General features: G+C 41.2%; 1 long non-coding RNA gene across 1 annotated transcript in view; it reads left to right on the top strand.

Moving 5' to 3' along the window:
* Positions 1–18,291, top strand: part of LOC137379749 (uncharacterized) — a 29,704-nt gene extending 11,413 nt beyond the window's left edge. Inside the window, exons 3-4 of the long non-coding RNA XR_010976901.1 lie at positions 7,205–7,276; positions 18,165–18,291. This is a non-coding gene — a long non-coding RNA (uncharacterized lncRNA). The remainder of the gene's footprint in view (positions 1–7,204; positions 7,277–18,164) is intronic.
* The last annotated feature ends 1,075 nt before the right edge of the window (positions 18,292–19,366 follow it).

Below are 19,366 nucleotides of genomic sequence, written 5' to 3'. Positions count from 1 at the left end.
AAAACAGCAGAAAGAGCCAATGATGTCATATAACATGCCGCCACGTCCCTGGAGTGTTCTGTCACAAGATTGGTTTAACTACTGGAGTGAGAACTACCTGATTACAGTAGATCACTACAGCGATTACTGGGACGTGGATAGGCTAACAGGTGACACCACAGTGGCAGCAGTAGTCAAATACACAAAGGGCCAGCTTGCAAGATATGGCAAGCCTGATGAGGTGATAACTGACAAAGGGCCTCAATTTTTGGCAAACGAAAAGAAGAATTTGCATGAAACTGGGAGTTCAAGCATTTCACAATATCGCCACTACACAGCCAATGCAACGGGAAGGCTGAATCAGCCATGAAGATAGCAAAGAATATTCTCAAGAAGACTTCAAGAGAAGGACAAGATGTCTACCTAGCAGTCCTATATTGGCTCAACACACCCAATGAGAGTGGAAGCAGCCCGCCACAGAGATTGATGTCTCATCGCACCAGCATATTGTTCTCCACACCTGAGGGACTACTGAAACCATATGAAGTAAAAGGGTAGCTGAGAACATGCAACACAAAACAACAAGCAAAGAAACTGTATGACAAAGGTGCAGCTCCCCTTCCAGAGCTGGAGATAGGACAGCCGGTCAGAATCCAGCCAGACAGTCAAGGCCTGGAGTGGAGGCTAGGCTGGTGTAAAGACAAAGTAGGACCCAGATCTTACCTAGTTCAGATAGAGATAGGACATGTCTACAGGAGAAATCATTAATTCCTGATGCTGTCACCTGAACTGATACCACCTCCAGCTCAATCTGAGTCAGTCCACACAAGAGAATCAGTGAAAAGCAGATCAGATGGCAGCTCAGAGCAGGGAGAGTAAGGAAAATGTTTCCTATGCAGCAGCAACTTCTAGCACATCAGTCAAAGCTGAGAGTGACAAATGCCAGTTTCAGAAACATGAAGGAGCATCTACATCCATGAGACCCAGAGCAGAGAGATCAACGGTCACAACATCTTTGATGGCATTGCAGCAGAGCTGGCCAACTAGGTCTACTTGATCAAGGGAGAATATCAAGATGTCAGCCAAACATGAGCAGTTTGTCAGCAAGTGAGATGAGCATGCCCACGAGAATATAGGGAATTCTTTTATAAAGCTCAAGTTTTATTTTGAAAGGGTCTATTCAGGTTTGAGTATATGTTAGACAATCAGTAAAAAGAACGTTGGATACACATTTATTGATACACAAAGACTTAGTTTTATTGACTCATTGAACTGAACACTGAAGGACTCAGTTGAAAAAACATACATCATACATTTATACATTTGTTGCTTGTTATTGTGCTGTGATTCGGATTATATGATTATACTTTTATTCTTTTAGATAAGTAATTAAAAAAAGGGAGATGTTATGGTATGTGAGGAGAACATGACTTGTTTTCTGTGCTGTTGTGATAACCAGAGCAGGCTATCTTTAAGATCCTGTGTGTGACTTGATAGGAGTCCATTTATATTGGCTCCCTTTCATGACTAGGGTCACTCACACACACACACACAGACACAAGCAAATAAAGATGGATGTTTACAGAGTGAAGCATGTGTTAGAATGCTGAAACTTGTACTGTCTCTTGTGTCGACCAAACAACCTCCACTTCTCTTGACTTCTCCGCTGTTGCTAAATTATCAGACTGCTTTCCTGACATCCAGTATTGGATGAGCAAGAATTTCCTCCAATTAAATATGGGGAAGACTGAAGCCATTGTTTTCGGTCCCCGCTCCAAATTCTATTCCCTAGCTATCAACTCCATCCCACTCAGTGTCAACAGTCTGAGATTAAGCCAGTCTGTTCACAACCCTTGGTGTCATATTTGACCCTGAGATGAGCTTCGGAACTAATATTCGTGCCATCACAAAGACCGCCTATTCCCAACTCCATAACATTACCCAATTTTGCCCCGTCACAGTTCATCTGCTGCTGAAACCCTCATTCATGCCTTCATTACCTCTAGACTTGACTATCCCAATACACTCTTGGCTGGTCCCCTTAAAACCTACGTCTTTGACCAAGCTTTTGGGCATCAGACCTAATATCGCCTATAATAAAAGCAAAATACTGTTGGTGCTGGAAATCTGAAATAAAAACAAGAAATGCTGGAAATACGCAGCAGGTCTGGCAGCATCTGTGGAGAGAGAAGCAGAGTTAACGTTTCAGGTCAGTGACCTTTCTTCAGAACTGGCAAATATTAGAAATGTAAAAGGTTATAAGCAAGCCCACTTTACTTGCTTATAACCTTTTACATTTCTAATATCTGCCAGTTCTGAAGAAGAGTTACTGACCTGAAACGTTAACTCTGCTTCTCTCTCCACGATGCTGCCAGACCTGCTGCGTATTTCCAGCATTTCTTGTTTTTATTTCTAATATCTCCTATTGTGGCTTGGTGTCATACTTTGTTTTATAATGCTCTTGTGAAGAGCCTGAAGACGTTTTACTATGTTAAAGGAACTATGTAAATATAAGTGGTTGTTGTTCATTCCTCCCTTTGTTATCTCTCGACTTGACTATTCCAATGCACTGTTGGCTGGTCTCCCGCGTTCTATGCTCTATCAACTTGAGGTGTACTGCCTGTCTGTTAACTTGCACCAAGTTCCATTCAACTATCACCCTTGTGCTTGCTGACTTACACTGGCTGCCAGTTAAGCAACGTCTTGATTTAAAAATACTCATCCTTGTTTTCAAACCCCTCTGTGGCCTCACCCCTCCCTATCTCTGTAATTTTCTCCAGCCCTACACTCTCCAACGTATCTGCGCTCATCTAATTTTGCACTCGAGCACCCTGATTTTAAATCGCTACACCTTTGTTGGTTGGGCCTTCAGTTGCCTACGCCCTAAGCTCCGGAATTCCCTCCCAACACCCCTCTCCCTCGCTTTCCTCCTTTAAGATACTTCTTAAAACCTATCTCTTTGTCCAAACTTTTGGTCATCTGACCTAATGTCTCCTTGTGTGGCTCAGTGCCATATTTGTTTTATAATGCTCCTGTGAAGCATCTTGGGAAGTTTTATTACGTTAAAGGTGCTATATAAGTTGTTGTTGTTGCATCTATTGGATTTTTGGGAGAGGGCTATTTACAAACTCTTTTCTCTGGTATCCGGTAGTGATTTTAAAAGAAACAAGTGTTACTAGTGCAGTTTTAAGATATCAAAGGGAAAATTGCAGGCCATCCAATCTTTTCTCATCTTCTTCCTTGAAGATGGTGCTTCTTGGGGAGTGAGGATATATGGTTCTGTGGACAATAGCTGCCGCCTGGTCCCTCAGTCAAAAGGTCAATCCTCATGCGTAAGCCTGGAAGGTGAATGTTGGCAGATTATCTATCTATGGGAGTACAACTGAACCCAATATGGACACAGAAAACAATTTCTAGAAAAATGAAGAATGCCAATTGATCCTTACTGGCTCATCTATTCAGAAAAAAAATTACAGTGTCCCATCACATACAACTCTTCCCTGAATGAAGGAGCTTTTACCTGAAAGTTCATTTCTGTATCTGAAGAATATCTGGACATCTATCCTAAACTCGCCTTAATCCTTCTGTTTGAACTTGTAGCACTTCTATCAGTAATTATGTTATTTATCTCCATGAGATCCTTTCTTGGTTGCATTCTGAAAAAGGCTGAAAGTCCAAAATTTCTCCACTATTTCTTGATAACTTTGATTTTTGGGATCAGTCTCATGATTTCTCCCTTATTGGTGCCACTTCACACCGATGACTGTCAACTAGTTTCAACATTACATCAACAACTGTGTATTGAGTGACTTAATAAGCAGATGTTCCCACTTTATTCAGGTTTCGCATACCTATTAATGCTCTGATCTTGTATATTTGATTAGTTTTCATGACAGTAATGGTCATGAACAGGAACTTTAGTTGATATTCCTACTTTCTAGATTGGTCATGTTGAAGCGAACAGTAGTACCCCCTTTATTGGCCCTGCTGTCATCAGCTAACTCACCACAAAAATAGGACTGAATATGGAACCTTTTTGACTGTGATGTGTATGGCCATTGGGGAGAGCCTGGCTCATACAATCTTGATAGAATTTCCAGCAATTTTTCAAAATGTACTTATGGTTGTCTTCCAGTAACTTTCCAAACTGAGTTTTCTTCATGCATGAGCCCACACATCAAGTGGTGCCAGCCTATTCAACTCTGTATGGCATCACAACACAATCTGATCCTGTCCTTCCAGCAAGGACCACTAATCAGGAATGGCTGATTTTTCTTCTAATTAGCCCTGGAACACTGAAGCCGATTGTAGTGCCCTTATTTTCTGTTATCTCCTTGGCTGAGTTCCACACTATTTACATTTACCAACTGACCCAAAAAGGGAGAGCTCTATTACAAATACTTTAAAGTAAAATACTTTACAGTAACCCACTAGATTTCTTAATAAACATAGAGTAATAACCTCACCAGCATTGATAATCCTGAGAATGTCATGCATCAAGAACTGGCAGCATTACTACCAGCTCAAAACTTAACAGAACAACCTGGTATGTTAAAATGAAACAATGTTACACAAATAATTATCATGGAACAATTTGTAGTGCAGTGCCATCTTATGTACAGTAGATATTTACATTTCAAAATAGGACAGGCAAATGAAATTTAACACCGACAGATCTAAAATACATTGTCATAATTGTAACAATTTTTTTAACCATAATATAGGAAGACTTAGAAAGGAAGAAAGGCTTGAGACCAAATAATGTTTCCTCAAAATAAGCTGTTCAAGCACATAATATCTAAATAACATTGCCTAACACAGAGGTCCAGCCCTAATCATAGCATCTCAGAGCAAAGCTTTTACTCATATGTGTTCTGAGAGGTCAATTTACTGGCAGTTATACAAGTGATCCTTGGAGGAGGTGGGGCAGGAAATCATCCAACCCAATCACTTGATAATCGTTCAAAAAGTCCCTGAAAGCTATTGTTTCCAGGAAAGGATGCCTGCTCTACTTGTTATGGGGAGGAAAGAAAGTTCCAAGAAGTCTGAAAACATTTTTCTATTTGTAAGGATCAAGAAAAGATTTTGTGCAGCTGATACAGATAGCACAGGCAACAAAATCTCCTGAAATCGTGAAAGTGTTATTTGAACTTTGAAAAATGCTCTGGACCATAATATTTTTGAATATGCAGACTTTGTAATTATAATGTGGACATATAGTGCAATCTGTTTTTTCTTTCAATCTGTTATATTAAAAATGTAATTGTAATGTATTAATAATAAGCTAATATGAATTTATCAAATTTATTACAATCCTTCGAGAATACAACTGAATTGATGGATGATAATTTAGTTCAAATAACAACTGACATTTAAAACTTATTTAATACAATCCCTCAAAAAGGGCCATAAATCTAGAATTAGTAATTGATGAAATTGGAAGAAATATCTTCATGCAAAGGATGATTAGAATAGGCTATGCATTTCTATAAGCGGCTACTGAGGCTGAGCCAATCAGAACATTTAAAAGGGAATTAGATAAGCATTTGAAGAAAAGTATTTAAGGGTAAGAGAAAAAGCAGAAAAAAAAGGATGAACATCAACACAGGCACTACAAGCAGAATATACTGACATTTCTCTAACTCTAAAAAGATATGGCTAACAGCTAATTGAATGGACAATAGAAATCATGGGGTAGTTGTTAATGGTAGTTATTAATTGGGAAGATGTAACCAGTGAAATTTTACAAGAACGCAGAAGAAGATAACATTCAAAGTCTACAACTTAACATGTGGTCAATCCTCATGTGCAAGCCTAGAGGGTGAGTAATAAAAAATGTAATATATATAATAAATTATAAAATACAGTATATGAAACATAAACGAAAGTCAATAGTACTTTCAAAGCAAACCACAGCTCCTCGGGGTAGGCATCATAATGATTTTTCCAGTTGCATAGGTTACTTTAGCTACTTTTTCTTTCCATTGTAACATCTTTTATAAATTTTCCTTCCCTCTTCTACACTCATGACTCCTTGCTGGGGTTCAGGTTCATGGGTGTCAGTCAATCTCTGGTATCTTGGCTATAATAAGAAATAAGGCCAGCCTACCTAACCGCATAACTGAGTGCCATCCTGTCATCATTCACAGGGGTCACTGGATAGTAATCTGGGAAAAACTGTTTGATTTTCTTCTCCTCACCTAAGGGCACTGGGTCCAACTGTAGTACTCTTCCTCAATGGCTGCAGTTCGATAGCTCAGTTAAAACTGGTACAGAGTCCAAAAACGTTGTGGTCTGTGTGGTTTAGTTACTCACTGAGTAAATTTGCTAAACCATTGGACATGCTGAGCTGAGCATAAAAGTAATCCTTTTCTACAGACAAGAATCAGTTTCTATAACATCAGCTGCTTAGGTAAATTTAATTTGTCATTCAATACCCAGGAAAACAAATCAATTATTGATCACTTTGCTAAATGATTCAAGACTGAAGCAAACAAAGTCACTGGGCAAAGTCCATTGCAAAAGATCACAAGCATCTTATTTCAAATTTTAATGCAAACTATTTTTTTCGAAAAGGAATGTTCTAAGAGATGTTTTAAATCAAATGACAAGTTAAAATTAAACATTGTGCAATATCAACACAAATTTGTGTACATTCTCTTAATTTCTAGCGATAAAAATCCACAATCCTCAAAGATTTATGGTGAAACAAATGTACTTTTCAAATTATTAGTTATTCTTCCAGTAGTATAAGAATCAACTTGTTTGTGTAATCCAACCATGGGTAAGTATATCACAAAATCAAATATTACTGAGAGATGTAACACATATTTTTATTTCTAACATAGAATCCAAAAGTTTAACCTTACTAATGGTACAACAAAATTATCTTAGAATATCTATCAAAATTTAAAGTAAACTTGTACCTTAAATCTCTGAATAAGGCATGGGATGAGAAGTGTTGTTGAGGATTCAACACCCCTAAGTGTTTGCTTCAGAACCTTGTATTTTTATACTATTTCTAAGGTGTCATATGACTTTTGCATTAGATGTGACCTTCCTGTGTTCCTTTTAAAATCCATACCTGTAATTTAATATTTTACTGTAATTTGAAGTTGTGTGCTTTTATCTGGTCAAAATGTTTATAATTGTGTTTATTTGACATCTCTTGTTCATGTGAGTACATTCCATTTATAGTTAATTGCCCTTTCTATTGTGCCCACAGCAACCTCTGGAGCCAACCTGTCTGAACAACAACCCCATAAACCAATCAAGTTTATTGCTACCTCTTACTGAGGTAACACAGGATATTTCAATGTGTGTGTTTATCTTCCAAGTCCCTGGTAACAGCAATTCTATTCTAACAGAGATCTTGAAATGTTTAACTGTACCATCTTAAAGAGGAACTTCAGTGAACTCTGAAAACTAACCATTTATTCAATCTTCAACTCTAAAGGCATAATACACTAACTATTTCCAAATTCTACTTAACAAGCCTATTATACCTATATTCCATCACAAGTCTCCCCAGTATATAACTGGAGGAAATTGCCATTCATCCAAGACTGAATATTGAGCAGGCAGTTTGACAGAACTGAAGCATTGGAGAGGTGGGGCTGGATGCTGTCAGTGTACATGTGGAAGCTGACTTCATATCCATGGATGATCTTGCCAAAGGACAGACAGCATGTAGATGAGGAAGAGAAGATGACCAATTTCTGTAAATTGCTTCCTCAAATGTTACCCATGCATACATATGTAAACAAAGATAAGTATATGCAGGCACCCATTTACACACACACACAAAATTTTAATCTTTTGATTACTGTTCGACTCCTTATCGGCCTGGTTAGTTTCTCCTGAGTTAACAATGGGTTTATTTTAAAAGTGAAAGCAAGTAAAATTGTAGCTTGGATAGCGATAACATAGATTGCAGGCTAGAGGTCTGTCAGAACTCTTGCACGTTCATTTGCCAAAGCCCAACTAGCTCAGGACCAAATTTGTATCTATAATTCACCCTTGCATTAGCATTCATTTGAAAGTAGCAGGTTTGTTTATTGTAACAAGTGCTGGAAAATGGGATTAGAATAGATCGGTGCTTGATGGCTGGCATGGACACGATGGGCCGAAGGGCCTGTTTCTGTGCTGTATAACTCTATGACTCTAATGGCTTGACAGCACAGCTGCTTTGGCCTGGATTCTCACCAGGAAGTGGGTTCTGTGATAGGGTTGGGGTGGATATCGTGAGGCTGTGAAATGTAGAAGAACGGGTTTGTTGAATGTCCTGCAGAATTTAACTGCAGGGCTTCTTGAAGTGTGGTTCCCTCCCACAGGCAGCCTGATTGATAGCTGGAGGCCTTTACAGGCATGAAGTCTGCTTCACAGAACCGAAGCCTATGACAGCAGTTAGATGTATTGGGGGAGTGAGAGGGATCAAGGCGGGGAGGAGAGGTCTGGATTGAAGGGTGGTGAGGGGGGAGGACATCCGCATCAGGCAGGTTCCGGATCATGGGAGTGTCCAGATTGTGGGGTGGGGGAGGGGTGGAGTGGGTCTAATCACAGTGGGAACAGGAGGGCGGGGTGGGGGGAGGTTTACAAGGTGGCCTGGGAGGTCCTGATCTCAGGGTTGGGGGTCCCATGGTGGTCTGGCTGTTCCAATCACTGGGAGGAATGGTAGGATCGTGGTCTGGGGAGTCCTGATTGTGGGGCGGAAGGTTGGATGATAGCCTGGGGGGGCTCGGATGGTGGTTGGGGAATCCGATGCTGTCAAGGTGTGTCTGATAGTTTAGTTTAGTTTAGAGATACAGCACTGAAACAGGCCCTTCGGCCCACTGAGTCTGTGCCGACCATCAACCACCCATTTATACTAATCCTACACTAATACCATATTCCTACCACATCCCCACCTGTCCCTATATTTCCCTACCACCTACCTATACTAGTGGCAATTTATAATGGCCAATTTACCTATCAACCTGCAAGTGTTTGCCATGTGGGAGGAAACCGGAGCACCCGGAGGAAACCCACGCAGACACAGGGTGAACTTGCAAACTCCACACAGGCAGTACCCAGAATTGAACCCGGGTCGCTGGAGCTGTGAGGCTGCGGTGCTAACCATTGCGCCACTGTGCCGCCCTACCACTGCGCCACTGTGCCGCCCACTGTGGTCAGTGAGAGCAGTCAGATCGCAGGGTGGGGTTTATTGGTTTAGCTTGTTGGGCCTGAAGGAACACTATTGCTCCCCTGATCCACAAGCACTGCTGCAAAGACACTTACATTTCATAGAATTCACAGAATTGTTACAGCGCAGAAGGAGGCCATTTGGCCCATCCTGTCCGCACCAGCTCTCCTTATGAGCATTTCACCCAGTGTCACTTTCCTGCCTTCTCGTAACCCTGTACATTCTTCCTTTTCATGCCACAATTCAGTTCCCTTTTGAATGCTTCAATTGAACCTGCCTCCACCACACTCTCAGGCAGTACATTCCAGACCTTAACCACTCGCTTTGTGAAAAAGTTTTTCCTCGTGTTGCTTTTGCTTCTTTTACAAATTACTTTAAATCTGTGTCCTCTTGTTCTCAATCCTTTCACGAGCGGGAACAGTTTCTCCCTATCTATTCTGTTCAGACCCTTCATGATTTTGAATACCTCTTTCAAATCTTCTCTCTGCCTTCTCTTCTGCATGGAAAACAGTCCCAACATCTCTATCCTATCTTCATAACTGAAGTTTCTCATCCCTGAAATCATTCTCGAGAATCTTTTCTGCACCCTCTCTAACGCCTCCATAAAGCACATGCCCAAAACTGGACACAATAGCCCAGTTGAGGCCAAACTAGTATCGTATACAAGTTCAACATAACCTCAAATAAAAACAGTGCTGGGTGGCGCAGTGGTTAGCACCACAGCCTCACAGCTCCAGGGACCCGGGTTCGATTCTGGGTACTGCCTGTGCGGAGTTTGCAAGTTCTCCCTGTGACCACGTAGGTTTTTGCCGGGTGCTCCGGTTTCCTCCCACAGCCAAAGACTTGCAGGTGATAGGTAAATTGGCTGTTGTAAATTGCCCCTAGTGTAGGTAGGTGGTAGGGAATATGGCATAACTGTAGGGTTAGTATAAATGGGTGGTTGTTGGTCGGCACAGACTCGGTGGGCCGAAGGGCCTGTTTCAGTGCTGTATCTCTAAATAAAAATACTTAGTAGGTCTGGCAGCATCTGTGGAGAGAGAAGCAGAATTAATGTTTCAGGTCTGTGACCTTTCATCAGAACTGGCAAAGGTTAGAAATGTAATAGGTTTTAGGCAAGTGAAGTGGGGGTGGGAGGGAAAGAGAACAAAAGGGAAGGTGTGTGCCCTCAGAAACAAAAAAAATAATGGCATAGATTTTGTTGCCCTAATAATAGCAAGCCTGTCAGCGTTTAGCATTATTACTGGGTAAAACTGACAGCAACTTCTCATGTCCACACATGGGCAGGTAAATGTGGAAATCCAGAAGTTGGTGTCAGTGATACCCTGCTCCTTCACAACCTGCATTGTTGCAGTCTTCGCTGATGAAATCTGCATAGAGACCTCTGTGATGGCATGAACTTAGGCTAATTCCCCACTACGTTCACTTTAAAGACCAAAAATTTAGCACTTCTACAATCAGGAATAACTGAATTTCTAATGGCATAACAACAACAACAATTTATATTTATATAGTGCCTTTAACGTAATAAAACATCACAAGGCACTTCACAGGAGCATTATGAAACATAATATGACACCAAGCAATGTGATAATTACTGCTAAATAACTTCTTGGTTCCTGAAAATTAATTTTGTAACCATGGATTCTCCTTCCCTCAGAAGAAAATTAATGTTGCAGATTTAATAAAATACAAAAAAAAAACAGAGCACAAAATCATATCTTTATATTTTCCCCTAATCCCATGTACATGACCCAATATCATTTTGCTTCCTGAACAACTATTTAAATGTAATTTATATTTCCTGTTTTTTTAAAACTTCCTGCTTTCCCATCTGTTAGGGTTCTTCAATCTGACTGGTTGAGCTGCTTCCCTGTTGCATGGCTTGCTCACAGATCCGCTGTAGAGTACACTGAATTTAAACAGATGCCAGAAGACTGGAAAGCTGCACTGACAAGCCCACTAAAAGTCTGTGAGCAGCTGTACATGAGATGAATGGTGAAAGCCATTCCTTCAACACTCACAGGAAAGTCTAGGTCAATATTTTACACTTCAGTGAATACAGCAACAACCTGTCCTTGCAACTTAGCCTTCAAGTGAATTCTCCAATCAGCAAAAGTGCTCTTAAAAATGACATTTAATTGGACCTTTATTTTTTGTTCAAATGAGTTGCTTTTCTTTACTTAAATAATCTATGCTTCTTATAGGATTAAGTGCTTGCACATACTCGGCCATAGTTGTCCTGAATCATAGGCAAATAGGTTTTCCAAAATCTACAGAAAGGTTTTAGGTCTGCTGACCCTCCCGGTACAACATGAAAGAAGTAACCATGAAATACTTGGATAAAGGCAGGAATTTTAAAAACATATTATTAATAAAAAGTTTTTAGAAATGTGTAACACAAAACATTGCACTGGAAACATGTCATTAACATTACGAAGAAAGTCTTCCAAAGGATATTTAAGAGTTTCTATGCCTTTAGAAGTTCCCTTGATCCCATTCCAAATCGGCATACAAAGGGAAGGGACCAATCTCAACATGAATGTCACCAAATTGTGCTGGTATGTATTTAAATATTTTTGCTTTAAATCTTGGGCTTTAATGAAACCTTCAGCAACCATACAGTTCCTTAACTGGAGGGCTGTAAAAGAAGCACCAGAAAAGAACATAAACCTGGGCAGGGGAGAGGGGTGAAACACAAAACGCCATTAAACCCTGCCAGTGATGTGGCGCAAAAAGTACCCACAGGCACGAACAGTGTCCTGCAAACAAAGCAGAATGCTTCCACTGTAAGAAAATAGGACATTTTGGGAAAATGTGCCAAAGTAAAATCTCTACTCTCAAAAGTTTCAAAGAAAAAGCATTCAAGCCACAGAGTGGTTAACGAAGTTAAACAACCTCCATAAGGAGAACAATCAAAACACTTTCTTTGTGAGATCAATGATCCTAATCAAGCATTTTGGTCTGTAGATATATACGTCAATGGACAAATCACTAATTTTAAACTGGACACCAGAACAAGTGTAATAGTCTTATCAGACAAAGAGTCGTGGCTATTGTTACAACCAGGTGAGAAAGAGGTCTAGGCTTTCCTTTCAGCCTTCACCTGGTCTTCCTGTAACAGGGTTTAATTTTAAACACACTATGTTTTTAGCTTCCCCTTGGCGATTCCTTGTTCACCGCTTTCCAATTATAAGACAAAGAAACCAGCACATACAGGCTTTCTTAAGTTTAAAGAAGAAAAGTTGAAATTTATTACATTTAAACTTAAACTCTAATTTGGTTATCGCCTATGGATACACACTGCACCCCATGCTAGCATGCATAGGTGATACACACGTGCAAAGAAAAATAAAGTGGAAAGGTTTGAGGCAATCTCTGAAGAGTTGTTGTTATGGTTCTTTGAGCTCACTGTAGAGTCCTTGATTTTGTTGGGGCCCCATATTCGTCTTAAACCTTGTTCACTGTAGGAGACTTTTCTCTCTTGGGGTTTATGTGTCTTCAGTGGATTCAGAGGCTTGTGAGAAAGAGATGGGAGCAGACAGGAGAGAGATCTCAGTCCAGGAGCAAACAGCTTTTTGCCCAAACTGTTTGTACTAATTCAAAAAAACTCAAGTTGCCCAGCAGGTTAGTCATGTGACTAGCTGGTTTGACCATGTCCATTTGTGTATTTGGCCATCTTAGCAGTCAACCTGGAATGCGAGCTCCCCCACCTTCAACGTCTGGTGATCAAAAGTCCATTGTGGGTTGAATGTCAGGAAATGGCTGCTTTGTCCTTCCAAACACTGTCTGCCAATATGTAAACGTCCCTTCCAGCCACAGCCGTTATGTTCAACAAGTCCTCCCCTCACTCCAGTAACAGTTTAAAGTTAATGTTCATGACAAAATTAATGTACCTCATTCTTGGCAGGTGGGGGCCTAGCATGACACTAATTTTATGACCGACCGCTCCAGTAAAAGCCCCCAATCAAAATGTATGATTCTGATTGTGGTGGGAGAAACGCACTGTTAATTCAATCCTGTTGCTCCACAGATTGCCTAACATATCATTTAAAACTTTCCAAATTAAAGAAAGACCCTGCCAAATTGTACCATCTATTAACCCCCAAATGAGGCTAACCAAAGTAGGTGTCTTTAAATCAACAAATTAACTCTTTACTGAGAAGAATTAAATTCTTAAACACTATGAAGATATAAACAACATTTAAAATAGAAAAAATTTGAGTCCTTGCAAATTTACAGTTCTATGTTGCTTGAAGTCCTCACAGAATGTTGCTTGAAGTCCTCACAGTCGTCGATGCAGAAAAAAGGTTCTTCCACAGTTGAACAGCCCATAGTCTAACTCAAGCAGTAGGTGATGCTTTCCTTCTCCAGTGAATTTGAACAATTAACAACTTGCAAACACTTTCAATAGAATCAATCTGACTTTAGAGTTTTTGAGGGATAAAAGATTGTCACAGTCTAACTTCCCTTCCTTCAGTTTAAATTACCAGAGATCTCTGTTTTGGCTTGACATTTTTAGAATTTTGAGCAATAGTAATTATCAGACAAAAATCCTATTCCTTCAGTTTAAATGGTTGAGAGCTCTTTTTCAGGTGTTAAACACCACAGCTGTCTGTCTGTGTGTCCTCTGTGTCTGTGTTCTGCTAGAATAAACTGTCTTCAACTAAAAAGCCAGTTCAAAATTGCATTGTAACAAATGTATCGCTTGATACTCAGTCCCAGTGACTGTATCTATGGTAATGAGAATGTACCCTTTGAATCGCAGTCTCCAAATGGCTGTTTCTAAGGCAACAAAAATGCACCTTCCTGTAACTCCTGAGGCTTGCTGGTTCTTAAAGCAATACTGATCCTTTGCAAGCCTTAAAGGCAAACCGCATATTTCAGGAAAAAAAATTACAGGACCATAACACTATCAACACATTTTCTGGCGGTTGCAGGTACTCAGTTACATGGCCCAGGAGGGGTTGAACTTGAAGTAAAGGGAAAGCTACAGACAACACTCTAATGCAAGGAAAACAAATATTAGAAACACTCTGTTCTAAGGAATCAGGAATTCTCTCTCAAGCAGGAGAGCTTGTATGGGCCTTCATCTTATAAAGAAAGTGGAAGAAGTTAAAGAACAAGAATCCAGCAGTCCCATCCAAAAGGAATTTCTGAAATTGTTTACTGGTCTAGGGAGACTGAAGACTGAATATAGTACCACTTTGTGAAAACATGCTAAACCAGTATGGCTTTTCATGCCTCAGAAGATTCTACACTCACTGATGAAGCAAATCCAACATCAACTACAAGACATGACCAGGATGGGAGTCATTTCTCCTGTTACTGAACCTACAGTCTGGTGGTCGGGAATTGTTCCTAAACCTAACTTGTGATCTTCGCATTTGTGTAGACTCAACTTAATAAGGCTATAGCACAAGACGTTCACCCGATGTCCTCAGTGGATGAAAGCTTGGCAAAGTTATCTAAAATTACTGTCTTCACAAAGCTTAACGTGAATAGTGGCTTTTGGCAAGTTTTTTTTTATTCATTCAGGGGATATGTGCGTTGCTGGCTAGGCCAGCATTTATTGCCCATCCTAATGGCCCTTGAGAAGGTGGTGGTGAGCTGCCTTCTTGAACCGCTGTAGTCCTTGGGGTGTAGGTACATCCACAGTGGTGTTAGGAAGGGAGTTCCAAGATTTTATCCTAGCGACAGTGGAGGAACGGTGATATAGTTCCAAGTCAGGAGGGGAACTTGCAGGTGGTGGTATCCCCATGCATCTGCTGCCCTTGTCCTTCTAGGTGGTAGAGGTCGCAGGTTTGGAAGGTTCTATTGAAGGAGTCTTGGTGAGTTGCTGCAGTGCATCTTGTAAACGGTACACACTGCTGCCATTGTGTGTCTGTGGTGGAGGGAGTGAATGTTGAAGGTGGTGGATAGGGTGCCAGTCAAGTGGACTGCTTTGTCCTGGATGGTGTCGAGCTTCTTGAGTGTCATGGGAGCTGCACTCATCCAGGCAAATAGAGAATATTTCAACACACTCCTGACTTGTACCTTGTAGATGGTGGACAAGCATTGCAGAGACAGGAGGTGAGTTACTCTGTGTAGAATACCCAGCCTCTGACTTGCTCTTGTAGCCACAGCATTTATTTGGCTGGTCCAGTTCAGGATCTGGTCAATGGTGATCCCCAGGATGTTGATAATGGGGGAGTCAGTGATGATAATGCCATTGAACGTCAAGGGGAGATAGTTACCATCTTGTTACGACCAGTTGAGCAATGTGTCTGGGGGTCTTTGGCTGTTTTTACCTGGTCTTATTGTAACAGGGTTTAATTTTAAACACAGTGTTTTCAGCTCACCTTTTTGTGAATCCATGTTCACAGTTTCCAATTATAAGGCAAAGAACTGAGCACACACAGGCTTTCTTTGGTTCAAAGCAGAAAGTGGAAATGTATTAAACTCTAATACAGTTCACGCCTATGGATATACGACACGCTCATGCTAGCATGCACACACGATATAAACATGCAGATAGGAATAGAAAAGAGCAGAAGAAAAGATAAGTAAAACAGTTTGAGCCAATATCTTGTTACTGTTCCTCGAGCTCGCTGTAGTCCTTGATTGAAGCTATGGTCTTGCAATTCGTTAGGGCCCAGTAAACATCTTAAAACTTTATTCATGTGGCAAATCCTTCTCTCTTTGAGTTTCACGTGTTTTCAGGAGATTCAGTTCTATGGGAAGAGATGAAGACAGGCAGGAAAGGAGATGTCCTTGCTTCAGTTCCACTTGATAGCACAGTTGACGACCCCTTCCATCACTTTGCTGATGATCGGGAGTAGACTGATGGGGCAGTAATTGGCCGGGTTGGATTTCTCCTGCTTTTTGTGCACAGGACATACCTGGGCAATTTTCCACATTGCCGGATAGATGCCAGTATTGTAGTTGTACTGGAACAGCTTGGCTAGGGCGTGTTCTGGATCACAAGTCTTCAGTACTATTGCCGGAATGTTTCAGGGCCCATAGTCTTTGCAGTATCCAGTGCCTTTGGCCATTTCTTGATCTCGTGGAGTGAATCGGATTGGCTGAAGACTGGCATCTGTGATGCTGGGGACCTCAGGAGGAGGCTGAGATGGATCATGCACTCGGTACTTCTGGCTGACGATTGTTGCAAATGCTTCAACCATATTTTTTGCACTGATATGCTGGGCTCCCCCATCATTGAGGATGGGGATATTTGTGGAGCCTCCTCCTGTTAGTTGTTTAATTGTCTACCACCATTCATGACTGGATGTAGCAGGACTGCAGAGCTTAGATCTGATCCGTTGGTTGGGGGATCACTTAGCCCTGTTTACTGCATGCTGCTTCCGCTGTTTGGCATGCAAGTAGTCCTGTGTTGTAGCTTCACTAGGCTAACACCTCATTTTGAGGTATGCCTGGTGCTGCTCCTGGCATGCCCTCTTGCACTCTTCATTGAACCAGGGTTGGTCCCCTGGCTTTGATGGTAATGGTAGAGTGGGGGATATGCCGGGTCATGAGGTTACAGATTGTGGTTGAATACAATTCTGCTGCTGCTGATGGCCCACAGTTCCTCATGGATGCCCAATTTTGAGTTGCTAGATCTGTTCGAAATCTATCCCATTTAGCACGGTGGTGAATACCCGCAATGTGAAGACGAGACTTCGTCTCTACAAGGACTGTACGGTGGTCGCTCCTACCAACACTGTCATGGACAGATGCATCTGCAACAGGTAGTTTGGTGAGGACGATGTCCAGTAGGCTTTTCCCTCTTGTTGGTTCCCTCAGCACCTGCTGCAGACCCAGTTTAGCAGCTATTTCCTTTAGGGCGCAGTCAGTAGTGGTGCTACCGAGCCACACTTGGTAATGAACATTGAAGCCCCCCAGCCAGATTTTGTGCCCTTGCTCCCCTCAGTGCTTCTTCCACTTGGTGTTCAACACGGAGAAGCAATGATTCATCAGCTGAGGGGTTTGGTGGTGGTGGGGGCGGTAAGTGGTAATCAGCAGGAGGTATCCTTGCCCATGTTTGACCTGTTGCCATGAGACTTCATGGGGTCCAGAGTCAATGTTGAGGACTCCCAGAGCAACTCCTTCCCAATTGTGCAGCCACCTCTGTTGGGTCTGTCCTGCTGGTGGGACACGCCGTACCCATGGATGATGATGGTGGTGTCTGGAACATTGTCTGCAAGGTATGATTTTGTGAGTATGACTATGTCAGGCTGCTGCTTTACTAGTCAGTAGGACAGCTGTCCCAATTTTGACACAAGCCCCCAGATGGTTCGTAAGGAGGACTTTGCAGGGTCAACAGGGCTAGGTTTGCCATTGTCATTCTAGTGCCTAGGTCAATGCTGGGTAGTCCATCTGGTTTCATTTCTTAGACGTAGCGATTTGATATAACTGAGTGACTTGTTTGGCCATTTCTGAAGGCATATAAGCATCAGCCACATTTCTGTGGGTCTGGAGTTGCATGTAGGCCAGACCAGGTAAATATGGCAGATTTTCCTTCCCTAAAGGACATTAGTGAACCAGATGAGTTTTTACAACAATTGACGATGGTTTCATGGTCACCACTAGACTAATTTTTAATTTCAGATATATTATTCATATTCAAATTCCACCATCTGCCATGGTGGGATTCAAACCCATGTCCCAGAATATTTGCCTGGGGCTCTGGGTTGCTAGTCTAGTGACATTACCACTATGCCACCGCCTCCCCTCATTGTTCCATGGATAAGAAGTCAAGGTTATTTACGACTTTCATTACTCTGTTTGGAAGATTTTGTTTTCACCATCTACCATTTGGTCTCACGTCAGCACCGTAAATATTCCAAAGAACTATGTTGAATATTATACAGGGCCTTGAAGTTGTAACATGCCATATGGACAACATCTTAGTTCATGGTGAGTCCATTGATGAACATGACCTTAGGGTTAGAGTGGTTTTGAAGTGTTTGTAGGACAAAGGCCTAATGAGAAGTGCGAATTTTCAAAAAAATCTATCCATTTTTAGGACACATTGTCAGCAGTAGCAGCGTAATGGTAGACCCGCAAAAGACGAGAGCCATCAGCAAATTCCCACTTCCTACTTCTGTCAAAGAAATTTGTAATGCTGAGATGCAAGATGAAGAATGCATCTATTTCCACCAATATTGCAAGGAAGGCTGACCTCAGCAGAGTCCTAGTGGTAAGAGGATGAAAATTTTCTTTGAACACAGAAAACACTTTACTATAATAATAATATAACATACTTTACTATAGTGAATGATTTGCTGGTATATGACAAGTGGCTGGTGATTTCAGAGTCACACTGTGTAGACACCTTTGTAGAAAATACACCAGGGTCATGTCATAAATGTTGAGCAGGGGCTCAGGCGTCCATGTGGTGGGCAGGAAAATCATGATATAGAAGAAATTAGTTCAAATTGCCAGGTATGTACAGTGCACAGAAAGGATCAGAGGGAAAGTCTTATTTCGACCCAATTCCCAACCAGACCGTGAGAACGTCTGGGGATAGATCTATTCATATTTGATGGAAAATCCTACCTGATTGTCATTGACTACTTTTCCAGGTGGATTGAGGTTAAATGTTTGTACACAGTGAAAATTGAAGTCATTTGAGTGTACAAGAAATCTTCAACACATGGTCTACCTGATCAGATATTGTCCGATAATGGACCACAATTTGCAAAAGACTACTTCAGGCACTTTGTGGAAAACTGTGGATTTCTACATCTAACAAATTCCCCTAGATATCCACAATCTAATGGAGAAGCTAAGCGAGCAGTCAGAACTATTACAGCATTGTTAAAGAAAAATCAAGATTTTCAAACAGCAATACAGAACTATTCAATTGCTATGTGGATTAGCACCATCAGAATTGTTGATGGGAAGGAAGCTTAAAACACAACTTACTTGTGAACATTTGCTGATGTTTTTTTTAAAAAAAACTCATAATTTAAAGTTTCCAAGTTGCTTGGCTTTTCCTATAAGATCGCCTCAGAATGGCCTTGAAACGTTTTTGGTACATTCACAGCTGAGTGATGAAGTAACTCCCACACTGGCTCTTATTAGTCTCCCACTGGCAAGTAAGTAAGGCAAATTGAGGTTCTAACATTCTAATCAATCGCTATTCAAGACAGTTTCATCTAAGTTCCCTTTGTACAGTTAGGCTTAGAAACCACCTGATCCAGTTATCTGCTAAAGTTATCACCA

This window comes from Heterodontus francisci, chromosome 2 (assembly GCF_036365525.1).
Source record: "Heterodontus francisci isolate sHetFra1 chromosome 2, sHetFra1.hap1, whole genome shotgun sequence".
NCBI lineage: Eukaryota > Metazoa > Chordata > Chondrichthyes > Heterodontiformes > Heterodontidae > Heterodontus > Heterodontus francisci.
The sequence above is the reverse complement of the archived record's forward strand: the minus strand, read 5'-3'. Positions and strand labels throughout refer to the sequence as shown.